Source organism: Vespa mandarinia, chromosome 10, assembly GCF_050613455.1.
Source record: "Vespa mandarinia isolate Hongniang chromosome 10, ASM5061345v1, whole genome shotgun sequence".
Classification (NCBI taxonomy): domain Eukaryota; kingdom Metazoa; phylum Arthropoda; class Insecta; order Hymenoptera; family Vespidae; genus Vespa; species Vespa mandarinia.
The window spans coordinates 7,387,501-7,393,418 of record NC_140819.1 but is presented as its reverse complement, the minus strand read 5'-3'; the positions used below and the strand labels follow the sequence as shown (position 1 = coordinate 7,393,418).

The following is a 5,918-nucleotide window of genomic DNA, read 5'->3' as shown; positions in this document are numbered from 1 at the left end:
GCAGGAGCAACGTTAAACCCCAATGGCGTAGAGTTTACAAAGAATCTAGTCAAATCGATCTTAAATAAATCGAATCGAATCGAATTCTGAAATAATATTTCACGTTTCACGCCAATGTCGGAGCCAGTTTCCACGTCTCCCCTCTCACTCACTCACTCACTCACTCTCTCTCTCTCTCTCTCTCTCTCTCTCTCTCTCTCTCTATCTATCTTTCTTTCTGTCCCTCCCTCTGCCCCTGCCTCTTTCCCCTATCCCCTTCCCCTTCCCCGTCCTCGTCCCGTCACCGCGGTGCGACGGCGGCAACGGCGACGGCGTTAGTGGCGTCGAGGCGCCCCTTTCAGTACGAAGCCGACGACCGGGCCAGCTGCACCCGTTGCACCTGTCGTCCCGTTTTCTCTATATCCTTTCTTCTTCTTCTACTTCTACTACTACTATTACTACTACTTTTACTACTACTACTACTACGTCTTCTTCTTCTTCTTCTTCTTCTTCTTCTTCTTCTTCTTCTACATCTTCTTCTTCTTCTTCTTCTTCTACATCTTCTTCTTCTTCTTCCTCTACTTCTTCTACTACTTGTTCGACGTTTCGCGATTCGACGGACTCGTTTGTGGTAAACGCGACACGCGTCTGCTATAAGGGATTTACGTTTTTTTTTGTTTTCTCAACTATTATTATAATTACAATTATTATTATTATTATTAATAATTCTTATTATTATTATTATCATTATTATTATTATTATTTTATTTTCTCGTTCTTTCTTGTTTTTTTTTCTTTTTTTTTTCTTTTTTTTTTTTTATACGTATCCCTTATCGTCGTCGTTTGAACGAAACGAACGAAAGTAAAGAAAGAAAAAAGAAAAAAAAAAAAAAAAAAGAGAGAAATAAAAAAGAAAAAAGAAGAACATACGCGGAAGGAGAGAGAGGAGGAAGTAAAAAGAAAAGAAAAAAGATATAAAATAGAACGGACGCCTGCTACTTCGTTATATTTCTAATGAATATTTTTTGAGTTTTCTTCCGCGGGTGGTTTGATTTTCACCTGTTGTGCCGCGAATATCAGTGCCGATACGAAGAGAGAAAGAGAGAAATAGAGAGAGAGAGAGAGAGAGAGAGAGAGAGAGAGAGAGAGAGAGAGAGAGAGAAAGACAGAGAGTGAGAGGAAGAGGAAAGATGTCTTCTCGTCTGTGAAAGGAATTAAAAAAAAGACAATATAAAAAGAGAAAGAGATATATATATATATCCTTTATCTCTTTCATCTTATAATATATATATACATATATATATATATATGTGTGTGTATGTATATATCTGTCTCCCAATTCTTTAAGTTTAAAGAAGAACAAAGTTACGGAGTATTCGATTGGACCAAAACTGGAGGACGTCTTCTTATCCAGCTGTGTGTGAGAAACACTCTCATCGAATAAAAGTTGTTAGGATCGGATCGAAAAAGCTGTGGGGAATCTCTCTCTCCTCTCACCGTCGGCGCATCTTTGGGATTCGACGGACCTTGGATAGAGCGCGGCAGCCGTGTGTGCCTACGGTGAGTCCTTCGACGATAAATTCCAGCCTCCCGGAGCCCGAGGGTCAAGAGCGGTCAGACCTCTCGCGCGTCGCGACACGTAGACTGGTTTTCAGAGCTTCTAGGGCCCTCTCCTTCACTCTCGCGATTCCTCTTCTTATCCTCTCGCGTCTCTTCTACTCCCTCTCTCTCTCTCTCTCTCTCTCTCTCTCTCTCTCTCTCTCTCTCTTTCTCTCGTTTCTTCCTTCCTTTCTTTCGGTCAACTCGTTTCCTCTCTCCCTCTCTTTCTCTCTATCTTCCTCTCCTTTTCTCTCTCTCTCTCGTTTTTTTTTCTGTCTTTCTTTCTCACACTTTATTTTTCCTCTCAAAGAAATGTACTACTACCGAAATGTAACTAACCATCAGCGATTATCAAAGATTCCGCAACGTCAGCATCGCACGGCTTCTTCACTTGCTTATCTTCTTCGTAAACAAGTATTACTCCTCTACGATTCATCTAATATCAGATTATATATATATATCGTATATAGATGATATATACATTCGAATGAACGATATATCTAATTTAAGACGATATCTCTTAGATGTATCATTTGAAACTTGACCATTTTTTCGCGAAGAGACGTTCCTATTATAGAAGAATAGAGAAACAATCATTTGTAACGTTTGTAAATAATAATGATAATATCGATGATCATGATTATAATGATAATTATGATGATGATAATAATAATAACAATAATAATAATAATAATAATAATAATAATGATGATAATAATAATAATAATAACAGATCTACGGTTAACTAATGATTACGTCGTAAAACCCCACGTACATATTGCCAACGCAATATGATAATTCGTATAATCGATTAACGTGACGTATCATCTCCTCTCTCTCCTCAACAACGGGAACGTCGTTCCACGGGAAGACGTTCTTAATACGGCCTTGCTAAATTCGCGCAATCTAATCTCCAATTGCGAAATTTTAAAAAAGATAGAGCTGCTTGGTTATACGCGTGAATTATCCTTGCGCGAAAATAACAAATGAAAGATATATTGATTATACTAGTGAAGACGAATTATACTTTTAAATATGGCCGATGGATAACTCTTATGCGTTTTTCTTCTTCTTCTTCTTCTTCTTCTTCTTCTCTTTTTTCTTTTTTTTTGTTTTCTACCTTTTATTTTTCTTTTTTTTTTTTACTTTTTATTTTTTTTTTTTTTTTCCTTTTTTTTTTCTCGATCATTTCGCACACTCAGCTATAATATATCCTTTCGTAGAAACGTGATTCATTATATTTTTTTTATCTTTTCTTTTTTTCTTCTTTTCTTTTTTTTTTTTTTTTTTTTTAATGCGTCTATACGTACCTATACGAGTACCATGTGTTTACAAATGAATTCGTTGAAGACGAAGAAAAAAAAAAGAAAAAGAAAAGGAAAAAAAAGGTCAAAAGTTCTTATCCTCCTTAACGACTACGATCGCTTATTTTTAAACATAGCCACAACGTGCAATACCGTAGAACGATCCAAGGATCGATCGATCGATCGTTACGTCAACGATCGTAAGAAATCGCACGGCCGAAGGTCATTCTTTTCGTTTCGATCTACCTTATATACACGACGTATCTCGGATGGTTCGTCGTTGTCGTCGGTCATTTAATTCTCATCGTCGATTACTTTCTCCGTTGAATAACTTCGAACGATTTTAATGATCCGAAACACCAGGACGAATTCGTTGTTTTCTTTATTTAACGCGTGGTCGCTTAAGAAAGAGAAAAGGAAAAAAGAAAAGAGAAAAAAAAAGAAAAGAAAGAAAGAAAGAAAGAAAGAAAGAAAGAAAGAAAAAAAAAAAAGAAATATCGAAATATCTTCTCTCGATCGAACGATCCATTCTTTTTCTACGGAATAATTATATCATAACAATAATTATAATAACTAATAACTATAAGAACAATTATTGTTATAATAAAAATTCTAATGAAAAGAGATGAAGGAAGAAAGAAAAAAGAAATGAAAAAAAAAAGAAAAAAAAAAAATTAAAAAATGATATAATGACTCTAAGCATTTCTCAATTAATATCATTAAATTGTTTAGAACCATATATATACATATATATATATATATATATATATATTACTCTCTTACAAATCCTTTGACCTCGACCTCGGAAAACAACGACGGAATTACCGTTCGAGCGTGGCGAAAAGAGTTGGTTGGGTGTAATGTAACGGAAGGGGTCAGCGAGAGGTGCTCGTGCCATAAACAATGTCTCCAGAGAAATACTTGTCGGCAGTTTAAAGCCACCGGTGCAATTGCAAAATCCAAGTAATCGTCGTCGTCGTCGTCGTCGTCCGACGTCCGACGTCCGTTACCCGTCGTCCGACGTCCATCGTCGTTCTACGCTCGTTGTCACGATGACAATCGGCTTACGTAATTTCTCTTGTCAACCGTGACACCTCGTAAAATATCTCAAGCATTCGAGGACAACCAACTGCTCTTTCGCACCTCCAACTTTCGCGCCTTCAACGCTCGAGATTATTAATCGTTTTATTTTGGGATTGATTTAAAAAAGATAAAAAAGAAAAAAAAAAGAAGAAGAAGAAAAAGCATTGATACAATTGGAATTAATGTGACGAATAGAAAAAGTTAATCGTTCATTTAAATTCAACGATCAATTAATTAATCTAATAAATATTACATTAATTATTATTTAATTATATATAACAAATACGTATGAGATCGGTGACGACAAATAATTTTACGCCAATTATTACGCGTTAAAACGATAAAACGCACCGATTATTTTTGCACCAATCTAATACAAAAAAAAATATACGATCAACTATATAATCCGTTTAACTATATAAATAAATAAAAGAAAAAAAACAAAATATATATATATATATATATATAAACATATACACATATACGATTATATACTATAGTTGAATAATTGGAATTAAAAATTGTACGATCTGAATGCAATTCTTTAGAGGCTTTATTTCTTAATAATAATAATAATAATAATAAAAAAGGGGAAAAAGAAATAAGAAAAAAAAAGAAAAGAAAAGAAAAGAAAAAGAAAAAATAAAGGAAAAAGAACCAGGGTATACCGTGTTGTAGCGAGAAGTTAAAGCTTTCGAGTCGTTGATGCGGATTAACGTCTCGGGATAACATCTCGCGCTACGATCTAAGCAATAACGCGTAGTGCATACCCTAACGATAATCAGATTGGACAGGTATTGGATACACAAGAATCGAAAGTTCCGACGAAACGATATATACATACATACGTACATACATACATACATACATACATACATACATATATATTTATATATATATATGTATCCACGTACGCTTCCGTTCTTAACGCTTGTCGATCCGTCGTTACATTAGAATCGTCTCATCGAAGACCATACTCGACATACTTTCTATAACGATGCGTCCTATTGGGTCACGGAGGGGTTGAAGAGCAAAGGGAGATGGGAGATGTGTAGGGGGAGGGAGGGTTAGGAAGGGAGAGAGGGGTGTAGACATCTGTTAAACGTGTAACATTTACGAAAAAAATCTTTCGCAATACAGTTTGTCGGATACGTACAGTCGATTAACTTTTACGTATATAACATTCATCGACAAATAGAATGGATATTTAAATTAACTAGGATAATCCGATTTCGACGAAAGTCGAAAATTGATTTCGAAATAGCCACGATACCCAATTGATCAAGCATTAGAATCGGTACGATACGATACGATACGATACGATACAATACGATACGATACGAAATTGAATTAGACCGAACGAATTAAATTAAACGATAAAAGTTAAACTTTCTAATGTCTACGCACAGAGAATGTTATAAAATCGTCCAATCGATTAAGTCGTAAACCAATGTATTTTCGATGAGTGGGTAAATAAATTACTCGCCTACCTAACTATTTATCTTCGAATACGTACAAAGTCGTTTATAAAGATTAACGTTAACTAAAAAGTGCGACTGTACTTACATCTACTTAGCAGCGAATGGAAAGAGAAAGAGAAAGAGAGATAGGTTCCGACGTCTAGCACTTTCGGAGATCGTCTTTTAAACGAGAGAATCCATTTTTTATCTTTCTCTTTTTTTTTTCTTTTCTTTTTTTTTGTTACGTTCGTCTCGAATCGTTTAGTTCTTAGGTTAAAACGATCCTTTTAGACGAGACGAGGTAAATCGTGTCGGTATACAACGACTACTATTCTCGTCTTATCGGAGAGAAAGAGAGAAGTCGTTTCAAAATACTTCAATCGGCAAAAAGTAAATGAACTCGACCGTGAACGGTAAACTAAACTGTAGTAAAGAGTGACCTTTACTGTTCTAGTACCACAATAATAATAATCATTTACTTAGATTGAATGTT

General features: G+C 35.2%; 1 protein-coding gene across 3 annotated transcripts in view; it reads left to right on the top strand.

Annotated features, from left to right (window-relative positions):
• Nucleotides 1-350: 350 nt before the first annotated feature.
• The window catches only part of knockout (Stork-head domain-containing protein knockout), an 86,230-nt gene continuing 80,662 nt past the window's right edge, over nucleotides 351-5,918 (top strand). For all 3 annotated transcript variants that reach the window (XM_035874845.2, XM_035874844.2, XM_035874848.2), the window contains exon 1: nucleotides 351-1,539. The gene's annotated coding sequence lies outside the window, so the exon portion shown is untranslated. The remainder of the gene's footprint in view (nucleotides 1,540-5,918) is intronic.